This window comes from Podarcis bocagei (assembly GCF_964188305.1).
Source record: "Podarcis bocagei genome assembly, chromosome: 3".
In the NCBI taxonomy this organism is placed as follows: Eukaryota; Metazoa; Chordata; class Lepidosauria; order Squamata; family Lacertidae; genus Podarcis; species Podarcis bocagei.
The window spans coordinates 6,115,269-6,132,643 of record NC_138127.1 but is presented as its reverse complement, the minus strand read 5'-3'; the positions used below and the strand labels follow the sequence as shown (position 1 = coordinate 6,132,643).

Below are 17,375 nucleotides of genomic sequence, written 5' to 3'. Positions count from 1 at the left end.
GTAGATGCTAGAAATGCGCATCTATGCTGTAAGTGCCTGCTTTTGTCAATAAAGAATTCCTTCCTTGGCTGGGTATGCACAGGACAGCTGATACGTAATAAGGGGCAAGCTTTGTAGATGAAAACCACTGTTAGTCAATGTAACTGCACCCAAGATTCCAGGCTATAGCACTGCATGTGTGCATGTCCTCAATGTTCTTCATTTGAAACATTTTTTGCTGAATTTTGTCCTGAGGATGCAGCCGCCCTAGTCTGTTATGGCAAAAAAGTAAAAAGTCTTGTGGTACCTTAAGATGATATTTAGTTACTATTTTTATTTATTTATTAGATTTAAACACCACCCTTCATCATAAGATCTCGGGGCGGTTCGCAAAATAAGATGCAGGATAAAAACAAATAATGAAAACAAAAACAGCAAAACAATAACAACAATATTGTTAAACATCTGATGAACTGGGCTCTTTTCCATGAAAGCTAATGCCACAATAAATCTGTTAGTCTTCAAGGTGCCAGACGCTTCCCCTTTTTGTGTGTGTATGTTGGCTGAATTTCATGATCCCGATTTTAAAAAGAAGGGCTAGCCAGTCCTTTGGGCTACTTTGCATTTTCTCCATCAGTTTGAAACTTGTCTCATTTCTCTATCTTGTTCCATCCTAAATAATAGAAATCATGATTCTACTTAATGCACTAAATGAAAGCAAGATGGAGCCACAGTTGGCAGCAACTAGAAAAGATAATGCAGTCGAAGTAATCAATTTATGTTTTATTGGCTCCTTCCAGTGAGCTAATGAATAAAGGTACCCTTATGCATGCTTTGCTCAAGGCTGATTAATTATCTCGACAAAATTTGCTTTTTTCCATGTACAAGTCACATGAGGTTAAATGAATCCCTGGGCGTTTAATTTTGCTTGGACCTATTAAAGGAAAAGATGCTATATTGATCATTATATTTTAGAATTATAATGCTTATGTGTTACATATATATATATATATATATATATATATATATATATATATATATGCATGCGTAGAATCCTTATATGGAGCCCTGTAATCATAATGTGTATAATCCTTACATCCATTCACCTATGTACTTACACAGTCAACCCTGCCTCTCTGTGTGTCTTCATATAAACCTGGTATCTGTATGAAGAGAAGGCTATAAATAGAATCTATCTATCTACACTGTGTTTATCCATCTTTATCTATCATCTATCTATCAGAATGTATCTCTATTTGTTTATCTAATCTCCTCGAGTTATTAAAAACAGGAAAGCTCTTTAATTCAGGGCACACATGCTGAAATATCTGCGCAGAAGAGCTGGATCTTGTCTGCATACTGTGCTACTTTACTACTGCCACACTGGTGCTTTTAATTAGCTCTCATTGTCTCACTACTTGGCTGAGTGGTTTTTACAGCTAACCTGAGAAAAAGGTAGGATGCAGAAATCCTTCGTCCGATACATCAACTTAATTAGAAGCAGGAAGCATGACTTCTCCCTATGACTTTTGAGGAATAAAAAGCTCTTTAAACCAATCTTGAGGTAGTTTTCAAGCACAGTAATACATACATATATATATATATATATATATATATATATATATATATATATATAACGGCACTATTTTTTTCTTAGAAAAAGAGGTGCCGGAGCTCACCACGAATGCCTCCCTTGTTCTCTTATTATAATGGGAATGGTGCCCACCTGAGAGGTCCGGCTGAAAAAAAAAGTCCTGTGTGTATGTCCAGCTCATATTTGAGGTCAGGCTGTAATTGCTGCACCTTAGACGGCATCTTAAAAAGCAGAGACATCACTTTGCTGACAAAGGTCCATATAGTTAAAGCTATGGTCTTGCCAGTAGTGATGCATGGAGGTGAGAGCTGGACCATAAAGAAGGCTGATCACCAAAGAATTGATACTTTTGAATGAGAAGAGAAGACTCCCTGGAAAAGACCCTGATGCTGGGAAAGATGGAGGGCACAAGGAGAAGGGGACGACAGAGGACGGGATGGTTGGACAGTGTTCTCGAAGCTACGAACATGAGTTTGACCAAACTGCAGGAGGCAGTGGAAGACAGGAGTGCCTGGCGTGCTCTGGTCCAAGGGGTCATGAAGAGTTGGACATGACTAAACGACTATCCTTACCATTCTGGAGCCGTGCACCAAGCAGGCCTTGCAAACACACCCACCCCAAGCTTGATGGGCTCCAGGATGCCCTTGCACGAGATTTCATGGGGCTGTCCAAGTTCCTGCGAGGTCTCGGGAGACCACCCACAGCCTGCACAAGAGCACCCCAGAGCCTGGAAAGCAAGGAAGGCGCAGAGCTTAAACGATTTTTCCGTGCCTGGAAAACCCTGCACAAGAAGAGCTTTTAAGCTCTCCCCCTTTGCTGCATTTAATTCATGTAATTTCAACCAGCCAGCCTTCGACCACATCAAATTGATATCACACATGTTAAATACGTGCTAGTTGCAGTTTTACTGTATTGAAGAAGAGAGGCGGTATCGGAAACTTTGGTTTCATGAATGCAGGAAATCCATTCCCTCTTAGCTTGGCTTCATTATCAATCGATGGGGAGAAGGTGTGGTTGCCTTATACTTATTTATTTATTCATGTAAAGCATTTCTTAATTGCCATTCGTCAAATGATCCCAGGGTGTTGTACAAAACGGTGAATAAAATTAATCCACACATCGTATAAATACTGATTACAAACCAAGCAGCAAATTACTCGGGCCTAAGCCAACAGCCAAGGGACCGAGTCACTGAGAGGCTGTGCCTGCTACCTCCCAGGAGCAATGTCAAAGCAAGGTGGAGACCAGCTTGGCCTTGTCCCTTGGCCAGAGAAGAAGCAGCAACAAGGAGCTTGCTTCCCCCCTCTTGATGACCTTGCTCACTGGACCCTTGCCCCCATTCTTTTATGTTCGGCCAAAAAGAATGGGGAGCCACTGCCACCCGGGGGCCGAGAAAGGGCCAAATGGGTCCTGCAGAGTGAGGAATTTGGGGCAACGTGGCTTGGGAAGAATGCCTGCCATGGCTCTGCAGTTACAAACACTTTTTAAGCTTAGATTCTAAGAACTGAAGGCATTTTCCTGGGCCCTTTCCCTGAATACCTGGCTCTGGGAAGAAGGACCTCCTTTGTCCTTTCGCATCAGCCCAGATAAGGCGGCAAGAAGGCCAAAGGTGGAGGTGGGTAGCTGGCTGCCATGAAGGGGAATCAAGTTTAGCTCCTAATTAGATGGTGCCTGCACATTGTCAGCTGATGCTGAATGACGAGATGTGCTTTGGCCAACCATTGGCTTGCCCTCACCCTACACGCCCATCTCAACTAAGACAGCAGAAACAAAGGGAAAGGATACTCTGGCCCCATCCATTGGCCGAAGGGGTAAGAGCATCAGCTGCTGTTTAAGCAAGAGCACCAGCAAAGGAAGATCAGCTTAGCCCAAACGGGATAATAATGCTCACCACTTTATTCTCATAGGCTGGCCCTGTAGCTTCTTGGGAGAGCTGGAAGTTTTGCTAGTGAATGACTATTGCTTTATTATAGCAGTAGTTTTAACCAGGGAAGCAAAGGAGAACTCGGCGTGCAGAAATGATTTAAAACAGGCCAGAACTGCCACCACTGCAGTGTAAAGTTTCTGGCTGGGAAGAAACGTAATAATGTTGACTTCTCCAGGTTTTTGTTTTTTTTATAAAAAAAAAATTACTCCCCCAAACTGTGATAATAATGAGATTTCACATTTGCAACATCCCTGTCTCCCTGGATAAATTATGAAGAGATCAATTTCCCCCCATTAGCTTCCTCCTCATTAACAACTTGGCTGAGGTCAAGGAGCCCCTTTGCTTGCACTTAATGGTGAACAACCTTTCTCTTCGGATAGAGATTTTTCTTTGTCGAGATGAAATAGAACAAAATCAATGACTCTTATTTAAAGTTCAAAGTGAAATAGGTTTTCTTAAACAACAAGAAAAAGCCACACATAACACTCTCACATATATGATATGCACAGATTCTGACTAGGGCAGTATATATTATTAATCTCAAACCTGATAGAGACTGTATGAAATGGGAATATAATTTGCTGCCCTTTCACGAAAGTCAAACTCTGCTGCCTGAGGTGGCTGCCTCACTTTGCCTAATGGTAGAGCTGACTGAAATAAGAGTTTTGAAAGGTGGAAGCAAGTTGGCAAAAGCTTGAGCACTCTCTAAAATCTGATGAACAGATGCTGGCTAAAAACAGTGCAGCTAAGCTCAGTAGCCTGAGGAAGACAGCATTTTTCTACTTGCAGGTCAGTCCCCTTAGTCAAAGGAGACAATATTCAGGCAACGTTCTGTTTGCCACATGTTCAAAGGTAAAGGTAAAGGACCCCTGGGTGGTTAAGTTCAGTCAAAGGCAACCATGGGGTTGTGGCGCTCATCTCGCTTCTCAGGCCAAGGGAGCTGGCATTTGTCCACAGACAGCTTTCCGGGTGATGTGGCCAGCATGACTAAACCACTTCTGGTGCAACAGAAAACCATGACAAGTGCCAGAACGCCATTTTACCTTCCTACCACAGCGGTGCCTATTTATCTACTTGCACTGGCATGCTTTTGAACTGCCAGGTTAGCAGGAACTGGGATAGAGCAAAGGGAGCGCACCCCATCGCGGGGATTCAAACTGCCAGCCTTCCAATTGGCAAGCCAAAGAGGCTCAGTGGTTTAGACCACAGCGCCACCCATGTTCAATAGCATTCTTATAGCGTACATAATACCCTCCAACATTTTCCCAGTGAAACTAGGGACTTCCCATTCCATAATTATAATTTTACTATTTATACGCCACACATCTTACTGGGTTGTCCCAACCACTCTGGGTGGCTTCCAACATATATAAAAACATAATAAAACCTTAAACATTCCCTGTACAGGGCTGCCTTCGGACGGCTCGGGGGTCAGATAACTCCAGACCCTCCAACATATCTCCAGTGAAAATAGGGACATCTTAAGGAAAAGCGGGGCATACCTGGATCAAATCAGAAACCGGGATGGCTTCTCTAAATCAGGGACGTCCCTGGAAAATAGTGACACTTGAAGGGTCTGCATAAATGCCTATTCATTCAAACTAAGATTCCTAGAAATGCCCAGGCTTTCAGAGAGGCTGCTCTGTTTCCAGAAATAGTCTCGCAGGCACTGGTGGATTAATGGCTGCTGTTGCTGACAATTTCGGGAGGCTGAAAAAAAACTATAGTTCACAAGTTGCTTCTTGTCACCTGAAAGAAAGGGCAGAAGTAGGGGATTTCATAGGTAAGAAATTGTACCCACTGGGTACCAGGTTGCTTTTGCCTCATAAGAAGTCTGCTGACAGACATAACTACAGTAATTATCATGTTACCACATTCCCTGTAAAGAGTAAGAGTCAAAATAATTTTGCTGGTGAAAAGCATATTGGAAAGCCAATGAGAAATCAACTTATTCTAGGATAGCACTAAGTGAACTCCAGTTGGAACAAATGCTCCAGTGGGCGTTTGGCTCATATTGAATTAACAGCATTTACAACTGTCCTACTAGACAACCATAAATACTAGTATTTATTTGCTTATTACAGTTGTTTTCTAACCTTCTAAAGAGCTGTCAGCTGCACACAGGGGGCTTTTTCTTATTTTATTCCGGCAACAAATGTAAAGCTTAATGGCTTTGGGCTTAGATCATCCTAGACAAACTCCAGAACTCTATCCCAGGGATAGCCAGCAGACCACCCTCCAGATGTCAAGCATTGCAACTCTCATCATCCTTGCCCAACAAGCCACGCTGGTTGAAGCTGATAAGACTTGCTTAGGGCTAGATCGAGGTAGCAAATGTAGTGTCTTCCAGAAGTTGTTGGACTCCAACTCCCGACAATATCATAACACTACTTCATGGCTGTCTATAGAAATAGACCCTTAAGAGAACACAGAGTCACTGTACAGTACCATCTGAACTTGTATCTATGGCACGTTTATTAATGAGTGATGCTAAAGGAGTCAGGTGCTCAGAAAGGCTTGACAGAATAGCTTTAGGAATGCTCAGAAAAAAACAATTATCTAGACCCATTTCAATTTGGCTTCACGCCTGGTTTAGGGACTGAAGTCCTAGTCAATGGCTGCCTGCCACCAATCACCATTGTTGGGATAGAGATAGGGGGAGTGCAACCATGTTGATTCTTTTGGACTTTTATTAACATTGACCACAGCATCTTTGGGATGAGCTTCGGGGAGTTGGGGACATTGCTTTGCGGTGGTTCCATTCTTGTCCCCAAGGGTGCTTTCAGAAAGCAGCATTGGAGACTTCTGTTCAACCCTGTAGGAACTATCCTATGTGGTCCTACGGTCATCAGGCATTTTACCCGTGCTGTACATTATCTATATGAAGTTTCTGGGAGCAACAATCAGGGGATCTGAAGCTAAGTGTCATTAATATGCCGATGACACCCAGCTCCACCTCTCTGTTCCATCAGTATCAGGAGGGGCAATGAAAGTCCTGAATCATTGCCCATAGATGGTAGTTGGCTGCATGTGGACTGATAAATTGAAACTAAATACAAATAAGATTGAAGTTCTGTGGTTGGATTTTTACTAAATGTGGAATTTGGTGGAACAGCCTGTTCTGGTTTGGATTACACCGCTCTTGAAGGAGCTGGTTCATAGTCTTAAATTCATTGTCCTAGAACCATAATCGCCACTCCTCAGTATCTAGCCATTCCTATGCTTGGTTTTGGATAGCGAGATAGCTTTATTTTTTATGGACAGTAATAGCTTGGCTACAATTGTTCACACTCTACTAACCTTCAGGATGGACTACCATAATGTGCTTTATGTGGGGCTGCCTTTGAAGATGATCCAGAAGTTGCAACTGGTGCAGAATACAGTGGCCAGGATGTTGATGGGAACAGTGGGTCAGTAGCATATAATCCCTATTCTCAAACAGCTACATTGGTTGCTTATTTCCTTTCAGGCTCGATTCAAAATGCTTATGTTGACATTTTAAGCCCTGAATGGCCTTGAAGCAAATATCTTTGAGGAAACCACCTCCTGTATCAATCTGACCATGTATTAACATATGCGGAGGAAGTTCTCCTGATACTTCCTCTGTTAAATGGTGTGTAGCGTTGGGCCCACTGAACAACCATTTCAGTGATAGCCACTGAAAAGAGTCTCACCCCAACCTTGTATTCTTTTAGATGCCAGATTTAAAAAATAAATCTCATTTTTGGTCAAGTTTATAGAGGCTGTTGGGTTAAGCCATTTCTAGGATGTTAATTATGTAAGTTATGAAAATTGTTTTAATATTTCTCTTTATTATGTGTTATGTTTTTATATTATCTTATTTTTGTAAACCACCCTGTGACCATTTCTGGTGAAGTGTGATACCAAAATCTCTTAATAAAATAAAGGAATAAACTGGAGTGTGCTGCTAAGCTGGAAACAGACATATTGAAAAATAAAAACTGAGCTCTTACAAAGCATAGCACAGATATTTTCAAGGGGTGGTAGAGAGAAAACCACCCTGGTCTCTCTTACCTTCTGTTTGTATTTCTAATCACTGGAATGTTTTCAGAGAGCCAAGGTTGGGAGTGGGTCCTGGTACCACTCAGAAATCTGTACATCTGGAAGCAAACACATTGAAAGAGAAGGCTAAGATTCTTATATATATAGATAGATATACATTTTAATTGTTTTTTTTAACATATCATTTCCAACAATCATATATAATAACTTCTTATCTTATACAATGTTTTAGACTTCCATCAACACCTCTGATGATTTTTCGTTCTTTATCACTTATTCTGCATTTCTTAATTTCTCTATTACTCTTATTTTTTTTATAATCATATTTATTAGCATTTCCAATAATAACAGAATAAGAAAAATAGAGAAGATAAAGAAAAGAAAGAAAAAGAAAGACAAATTTACATTCTTGCTTTCATAACCTTCTTTCCAGGACTCCCTCCTTCCCCTCCCGACCGTATTCCCCTTTCCCTGGGTTGGTTCCACAAGCTCTCATTCCCAATTAAAACCTAATATGTTTAACCCTTTAGCCAATTTAAATTTATACAATCTTACCATCACTCCTCATCTTTAACAGAAATAGAAAAAAGATTTTCCCCCCAAGATCTGCCCCAATTTCCTTCCACGAATTCCCCCCTTTTTTAAAGAAAACATGTTAAATCAAGATACCAAAGTTATATAAAGAAATAGAAGATAAAAGATATAAGAAGATTCAAAAAGTTGGTTACATAGCATTCGGATTCCAAGATTCCCCCTCCCTTCCCCGGTTTGAATTCCCCATGTCCATCAGTCTGTGTGTTATCGGCCTGGAGGTCTCAAGTCCACAGCCAAATTTTTCTCATTCCACCTTGCCGGTTTTCTTTAAATTTATTTGTTTTATTGATGTTTAACTTCAAAAATCCAGTCTAATAGAGGCCTTTAGTTTCCTTGGTCTTTGTTGCTCCTCCCATTGTTCTTTCCGTGTCGTAGTTGGTCCTTTGTTCTTTTTATTCCTTACTTTCTCAGGTTTCTTGTCTTGTTCAGCTGCTAAAACGTTCTTATTCCAAAATCTAGTATCTCTACAGAGGTTTGTTATTCAGGAACAAAAACTTACGTCCAGTCCCTTCCTTTCTTCAATAGAAAATTCGATTGTCTCCTTTTAATATAAACCAGTGTTTCCCAACCACTGTTCCGCGGCACACTAGTGTGCCGCGAGATGTTGCCTGGTGTGCCGCGAGATGTTGCCTGGAGGGAGGCGGGGGAGTCGGGCGTCCCTCCTGGCGTGACGCTGCGCGCTGACGTCACGGGGCTGTAATGGTGGTGTGCCTCGAGATTTTTTTCATCAAACAAGTGTGCCTTTGCCCAAAAAAGGTTGGGAAACACTGATATAAACACCTCTGTAGACAAAATAGTATTTCAGTTTTGCAGCTTTCCCAGAAGATAAGACCTGTGCACATCCCAGAGTAGTTTCCCACATACGACCGCTTGTAATGTCCCGAAACCCCTCTAGGGGGATTGCAGTAACTTTGTATCCTCTAATCCAAAAGTCAAATTGTTGTTTCTCCCCCCCCCCAACAGTTTGTATCCATATTATATCAAATTGTAACAGAATTAACCAGCAAAATACTTGTAACAAAGTCCTCTTTATATTCTCAAGATTTGACAGCTACTTTGACAGCTGTCAAATTCTCCGTCTCTCTTCGCCAGGTTCTACGAATCGCCCCGGTTCCCAGGGGGGGTTGCCTTTTCCTCTCACCCTCCACTTTTCTCCTCCAGCACAATTCTTGTAATTTCGCATCGTGGAATTAATAATTTTTATCAGCAATAAACTTCTGGATCGATCTTGGTTGCCCAGTCCTTGTTTTAGCATGTTTACAATCAGGGGGGGACTGACTTCCTTTTTAGATCGCCCCCGCTCGTGCCGAATCCGAAAAAAATTTCTTTTTTTCTCCTTTTATACCCGGTTACCCAATTACTCACGGGTTGTTGTTAAAAGTCCGAATTTCCAATGGAAGAAGCCAGCACTCTCCGTCGAATGGCATGCGGCTGCGCTCGGCAGGGGAAGCGGAGGACTCACAGCACCACGCCGCTCCCCGGCACCCGATCCGAAGCCTTTAAAAAGGCTCCTTCACGAGTCGGGAGGGCGCTATCGGTGCCAGCCGAGTCACCATGTCCACAGGCTCCGTGCCCGTGGTTTTTAAGGGTCCCCGCATCGCCGGCGCGGTAGGACCCAGCCCCTGCCGAGCAGACTCCCTCCGGAGCTCGGAGGGAGTCCGCCATTTGGCGATGGCGCCAACCCGGAAGTCAATTTCTCTATTACTCTTAATTATCATTAACTAATAATTCTCTTCATAGTCTTTCTTGCAATATTTCAGATAATCCTCCTTACAAAACTTCTTGCAGTCCTACTAGCGTTAATCTGTTCATTACAATTACTTTTCAAATAGTTCGTATATTTACTCCAGTCTTCTAAGAATCTCTGGTCCTGCAGGTTTCGAATCCTTCCTGTTAATTTATCTAATTCTGCATAGTCCATCAATTTCATCCTCCATTCTTCTTTCGTCAGTAATTCTTCTTGCTTCCATTTTTGTGCCAGTAATATTCTTGCTAAGAAGGCTAAGATTCAGCTTCTTGCAAACCACAGCACAGCCTAAATACAGAACCCATGGGGGTACCACTAGTTCACCACTTAAACTTCCAGGCATGCAGTGAATAGATGTACAGGCATGGAGACTCTGTTTTAGACCTCTGGATGAACACATGGAGTTTAGGAGCAAAGCTGGCAGATGCGATGCTATTTCCCCTCCCCTCTCCATCATGTGTTCGCTTTACACACCATTGTTGTGTGAACAGGGCTTCTGCTGTAATGTATACTATTTACAGAGACACTTTGCTCAGAATGGTTGGAAGCGCTTCTCTCCTCTTGGTACTATGTCAGGGCGCTGGGTACCAAAATGGCACCCAGCTCTGATGTGATGGGACTGCTCTGGAATACCTGCTGCAAAACTAGCAATACATGTTTAACATATTGTTTTAATTCTGTTGTAAAGTCTGCCACCTTGAATATTTCTCCTGTAGAGGTGGGATATAAATCCTAAACAAACAAACATCTTAAGTGCCTTTAAGCTGAGGGGTGCCCCGCTTACTGGAAGCATCCATGCTGTCTTAACAGCTGCCATGATAATGTCTATTCCAAAAATTGAAAAAAGAAACAGATTTGCAGATTTCCCCTTTCAGCCAATATTGTATGCGTTAGGGACATTCTTTAGAGAGTTAAAAAGACAAGGGAGTTATCTCCTACAAATCTTTAAGCTAATGCTTGGCTGGAGTCAATAATCACTTGCCTGCTGGACAGATGTTCACTGATATTAACTGCTGCCGAAGAGCTGCCAAAAAAATGGAAATGAGGGGGAGGGGGGGAAACCCACATTTCTTGCCCAAAAAGAAGGAAAGAATCAGATGAAAGCTGTCTTTTCAATTAGTATTGGCTGCATATTGTATGTGATGGAGCCAACTGATTTACATATGTTACTTATTAAATAATTCTTAAGGCAAAAATTCACCTGACTACTGTTTTGATGCCAGTGAACAGAAGACAGTTTTATAATGTCTATATTGATAAGGATGATAGAATGAAATGGAAGAGAATCTACAAATGGTCATTGGACAGGGGAATCGGGTGAATGAACACAACATGTGGATATATGTATATATGTGTGGAAATACCCATCAGTGCTCACAGTATGACAGTATTTGTTTATAGTGAACATCATATGTAATAAGAGTATGGATGCATAGGATAGTCTCACCCATGAGGCAAGGTGAGGGGACTGCCTCAGGTGGCAAGATTCACAGGGGCAACAGATTCTGATGTAGATTTTTATCCCCCTCCCCCCATGTTCCTGATGTAGATCTTCACTTACCCTTTCTTCCCTGGGGAAGGAGGCACCATTTTGTGGTTCACCTCAGGTACCAAAATATCTTGGACTGGCCCTGGGATAGTCACAAGTGGGTAAAAGGGGGAAATTATTACTGCTGACCTAAATATTCACCAGGAAATATTTTTGTAGCAGTCAAGGAGTTTGGAAGGAGTTTGAATGTTCCCCAATCCTCTGTCTCAGTGCTCACCCCCACCTTGACATCAGCTTTAGTGCAATTTTAAAAACACTGTCATTTTCTTCATGCTGTCTTTGTGAGCCCAGCCAATGAGGAATTAAGTAGTATGCCCTGGTACCATGTAGCCAATTAGATTTGGACATGTGACAATGTCGCAAAGCCAATTCAGAGTGACAGCATAAATCATTCCCCTCACTTTGAATATGTGAACAGTTTTGTGTTTGTTTGCCACTCTCCTGAGAAAAGAAAAATCTGTCTAGAGGGTGCTTTTTACAGGGTTGGAAACTAAAAGCCCCCTCAATTCTTAAATAAAATACCATACACGTTTTGGGCGAAGCAGGCAAAAATATGATTGTTTGAGAGTATTACTTTCAACCTGGTAATGTTGGTGCTACAAAAGCGTTCCATGTACCAGAGTTGTTCAGGGCTAAAATGATTCAAGAAATAGGCTGGCTGAGATTGTGTCAGCTGAAGAAGGACAGTATTTTCAACTAGGCACCAAAGTGAATTAGCTTTCCACTCACAACTGGTTTTCAATATTTTCTGAAAAGATATTAGCAGATGAAAGATGTAGGGAATTCTGAAGGAAATAGCACAGCTGCAATGGTTGAGTGTAGCCAAGAATATCAGCGATGCTACTGTAAAACAAAGTGCTCCGCTAATAATATTGTTTCTGCACATTTCCACTCCCAACCTAACTCTAATCTAACATAATTACCTACATATTTAACACAATACATACTATCACATACAGGTTTAACAAAATTACTCTAACATTTACAAATTTCATTTACATATACAAACATACCTCAGATATATTGGAGGTTGGGTTCCAGACCACCACAATAAAGTGATTATCACAACAGAGTCACACATTTTTTTGTTTGTTTCCCAGTGCATATAAAAGTTATTTTCATACTATAATGTAGTCTATTAAGCCAGGCCCCCCTGGCTGCAGGGGCAAGAGTATAACCCCCCCCCAGCCCTAGCTAGCTCCTGTCAATTTCAATTTATCTTAGTGTTTTGTTTTTATAACCTTAAATTCAGTTCTCCACATTTCCACATCAGGTTTTTTTGTTTTTAAAAAATCCTTATGAAGATACATTGGCATTTTAGGGTTGATTTCTCCTAATATATAAATGCTTGTCTGCAATTCTGCCTAACATATATACATTTTTGCAAAGCAGTTTCCACTAAAGCAACAGCTAAAGGAACACTTGTTTGTACAGTACTTTGACTAATACATGCATTTTCACACACATTACTTGGCTGGAGAACTGTACTGACTGCAAAAATTCAGAGAAGCAAGAATGTCAAAGGATGGTTGTATTGTGCTCTAGTGTGAATTAGGTAGATTTGTGCTTAAATTTGAACCAAATCAAATTTCTGTTCTACCCTTAAAGTTGAGTTGTACTGTGGGGTGGGATCCACGAGTGAACATGGAGAGATCAGATCAGTGAGCAACCCCAAAGCCAGTCGTTTCCTTCTGTTGACTGCCCAGGTTAATCTGTCCCAGCCTGAAGACTTTATAGCTTTTCCTATTGAAGAGAGCCAATGATGAAACTGGGCAAGTGGAATCGATCTGGTACCTGTGAATTCTTTGATGCCTAGAGAGAATCACCAATCTGAAGCTCAGGGGCTCACAAGAGCCAGGGATTTCTACTTCTAGCTCTAACAGCACCTAATAATAGCATGCTTTATAGACAGAGAAAGCTACAGAAAGGTACAGTGGTGCCCCGCAAGACGAACGCCTCGCGAGACGAAAAACTCGCAAAACAAAAGGTTTTTTCGTTTTCGAGTTGCCTCGCAAGACGAATTTCCTTATGGGCTTGCTTCGCAAAACGAAGATTGCCCCGCAAGCTCCGGGGACAGCGGGTCTTCCCTGCTGTCCCCGGACCTCTTTTGAAGCAAGGGGCTGCAGGGAGAAGCGATCTTCTCCCCACAGCCCCAGGTCCGGGGACAGCGGGAAGCGCAGTGCTTCTTCCCCGCTGTCCCCGGGCCTCTTTTGAAGCAAGGGGCTGCAGGGAGAAGCTATATTCTCCCCGCAGCCCCTTGCTTCAAAAGAGGGGACAGAGCGGCGCTTCCCCTCTGTCCCCGGACGGTCTCCATAGGAACGCATTGATTGATTTTCAATGCATTCCTATAGGAAACCGTGCTTCGCAAGACAAAAAACTCGCAAGAAGAAAAAACTTGCGGAACGAATTAATTTCGTCTTGCGAGGCACCACTGTATTCCCTGCAAATGGACTAGCTATACTGAAAGTAGTGCCAGATTTGGCCCAGCCTGTGGGATTTTTGAAATGGCGGGAAAACATGGCATCTGAACTCCTGACTTGACCTTTTCCTACTGCTAAAATGATTTAAGTATAATACAAAGTAAAATATACGTATAAGAAGGATAAGCAAGAAAAGAAAGATAACCCAACAACATGCTGAAACTATAATTCCAAACCAAAGATTTGTTTTTAAGAGTGGGAGGGTGAAAAAGAACTAGCTGTACATAGGAAACACAGCACACAAAGACAGACAATAATATTTATGAAACAGGTTGGGTATTTTGACAAATGCACATACACCCTCCTGCATTAATTAATGTGTGTCCTGCTGTTAATTTGGCTTATTTTGCTAGTAAGGAGGATGATAAAAGAACATAACCAATTTATTGACAGGTACAAACTGGCAACTGATAGATTGTAGAAATCTATCAGAGTCCAGGATATAGCTACTATGATTAACAGCGTAATTCTAGTCATGTCTGCTCAGAAGGAAGTCCTATTGAATTCAGTGGTGCTTATTCCCAGGTAAGTGGGGTAAGGATTGCTGCCCATGTTAACCAGTCTTATATGGATTAGGGAATAGACAATAGTTTTCTAGAAAAATAGACAGGTGTCTCCAATAGAGGCTGGTTCATTAGGGCAACCAAAGCTCAAATGAAATAGCCAGCTTTTAAAAAAATAAAAATAAAAATAAAAACAATCTTAGAGCCACACTCCTGTCACACATGTACTTCCACAATCCCTGTCAATGTAGAGAGAATCCTGGATGCTTTTCTGTCAATTTCCTGTTCTCTGGCCAATTCTCCTAGACTCTGGAGCCTTCGTTTTTTATTCCTCACCACGATCTGCCCAAGGCCATCAATTGTCAATTTATCCCACCTCCATAAAGGGAAGACGGTTACTTCAGTCATGCTTACATACATACATACATACATACATACATACATACATGTTCAGATATTTGTGCTTCTTTAACTTTTTTTTATCAGGGTATATGGAACTGTAGAGCGCTGCCTAAAACGGGTAAAAAGTTACATTCGAAACATGCAGAGTGAAGACCGGCTTTCCCAACTTTCTCTCATATCCACCGAAAAGTCTCTTATAACTGAACTGCAAAGTCAAGGAAGCTTCTATGATGCACAGAAAGGAGACAGGAGAATTGCATTAACTTATGAATGAAGGTAAGATCAACTGCATTTGTTTTATTAGCATGTTATCATATTTAAGTGATTGAGTGCTGGGAAGGTGTGATCACTCTGTTCTAATACTTTTACCTGCCAAATATTGGACACACTGAATAGTGTAAAAGCAGTTCCACTGTATGCCAACAGTTGGGTGGAGCTTGTAATTGCTGGATACTATCCAGTGGTGTGGTTTTCCCAAGGCAACTAGCCATAACTGTCCCCTTACAAAAAATGTCACTGTACACCATTGAATGAAAGCCTCCTTCCCCACAGCCACCCTTACTCAACCTTAGAAGCTTTGGTGTGTGTGGCCCAGGAGAGAGCATTCCCTGTGGCAGCGCCTTGGTTGAGGAATTCCCTTTCCAGAGGTGCATCTGACACCTTCATTATATAGTTTCTAGCATATGCTGAAGACACACCTCTTTACCTGGCCTTTGGCATCTGAGATATGTGTTTTTAGGATTCAAACTGTTCTGGTGACTGTAATTGGTCTTAACTATTTCAATGCATAATTTTAGATGGTTGTAACCTGCCCTGGGACCAGCTAGTGAAGGACGGTAATAAAATGAATAATATGCAAGGGGCAATTTCTTTGTTTCCAATGACACATACAGCAATACAGAATGACATTAATGCTCAGTAGGTGCAGGGATAACTGCAGCTTGAATATAAAGGAACAGGCACATTTTACATATTTTTAAAAAGCTGAACATGCATTAAAAGCCATATAAGCAAACTTACTAGTGTCAGAGGAGCTGCTAGGTTGTGAAGGTCATTGTGACATGCCTTCCATTGTGACACCTCCCTCTGCCAGCTCATTGGTTACTAGACATGTCCTTTTTAATATATATACTTTATTGAAATTCATAGATATCGGAACCAGAGGAGTCTCAGTCTGCACCAGATCCTTTGCCTCTGAACCAAGTCTGGGGCCTGTTCCTGAAGAGTCACAGTCTGCACAGGTTCCCCTGCAACAAACACCAGCGGGCCGAGTCAGGGGCCTGAGCTTGCCCTGGCTCCAGATGCAGGGATTACCTCATTGCCTTCAGCTGGGTAATCACTTACAGCTGCTCCACTACCAGTTTGGTCAGGGGAGGCTGAGGCAGCCCCTGGGTCTAATAACCCACTGACGTTTTTTGCCTGCCTGGCCTACCAGAATGCTGGTAGCATTCAGAACGATTTCTGATTGTGGCGCTCAGTTCACCTCCCGTTTCTGGCATGGCCTACATCAGGCTCTTGGGACAGAGGTCTGTCTATCATCGGCCTACCATCCACAGAGCAACGAACAGACCGAATGGGCAAATGTGGAGTTGGAGCAGTACCTCCGGTGCTACTGCAGTTTCCACCAGGACGATTGGGTCGACTATCTGGCATTGGCCGAGTTTGCCTACAACAATGCAGTGAACGCTTCCACCCAACAGCCCCTGTTCCAGGACAATTATGGGTACCACCCGCATTTGTTCCCAAGCGTGCTGGCGGTGTCTGCAGTTCCCGCAGTGACGGACTGGCTGCTGGAGCTCCAATCCCAACAGCAACTTCTGATGGAGCAACTACGCCAGGCCAAGGACACCTATAAGACCCAGGCCGGAACTCCATGTTGGTGATCGGGTGTGGCTCTCCACACGACACCTGCACCCCTCTACAGCAGAGTGCCTGTATCAGACTCCAGAAGCCACCCGAGGGACCCAGTGAGGCACCTCTGGCAGGGGCCACATAAAGAAGGAAAAAAAGTAATATGGATGGAATAGTACTTGACACACTAGCAGTAATTCCAACATTGGTAGACAAGTAAGTGCTTCTGAAGAGAAATATTGCCATGGATGTACCGTCCTTCTCTTGTAAATTTCTGTGCTGCAATCTGGAGACTGCTCTAACGTCCCCCCTCCAGTGGCATAAAAGTGGACAACTTTGTGTTAGAATTGAAAATGTCTACAAATGTTTCAGGAACGATCCATGAATAAGATGGTGGATTCCTCTTGGGATACAGATCAGGAGAGTGCTCTGGGTCCCATTTGTCTCTTTCTTTTCCAGGCTCTCAAGATTGCAAAAAGTCTTATCCCACTTTGGGAAAAGAAGTAAGGTCTCACCCCTCCCAGAGACCTTCCCCTCCCATTCTCCCTCCCCTTCCTGCCTCCCAGGGCCCGATGTGGCGTTTGCCCATTCCTTGTGATTATGTTTGTACAGGGGGATGGAAATGATTAATGTAGATTGACCAATGAGAAGGCTCAGAGGCGCAGCCTACCTGGTTTTGAGGCTCAGCCCAGGGGTTTTACCATTGGGAGATAGGGGAGACAAAGC

General features: G+C 42.6%; 2 long non-coding RNA genes across 3 annotated transcripts in view; one reads left to right on the top strand and one right to left on the bottom strand.

Moving 5' to 3' along the window:
• Window positions 1–16,658, top strand: part of LOC308584506 — a 33,629-nt gene extending 16,971 nt beyond the window's left edge. For both annotated transcript variants that reach the window (XR_014006855.1, XR_014006856.1), the window contains 2 exons: window positions 14,287–15,074; window positions 15,948–16,658. This is a non-coding gene — a long non-coding RNA (uncharacterized lncRNA). The remainder of the gene's footprint in view (window positions 1–14,286; window positions 15,075–15,947) is intronic.
• Window positions 1,961–12,306, bottom strand: LOC308584533. The gene is made up of 3 exons (XR_014006895.1): window positions 11,426–12,306; window positions 7,536–7,613; window positions 1,961–5,249 (listed from the first exon to the last, which is right to left on the bottom strand). It is a non-coding gene; the product is annotated as an uncharacterized lncRNA (long non-coding RNA).
• Window positions 16,659–17,375: the final 717 nt, after the last annotated feature.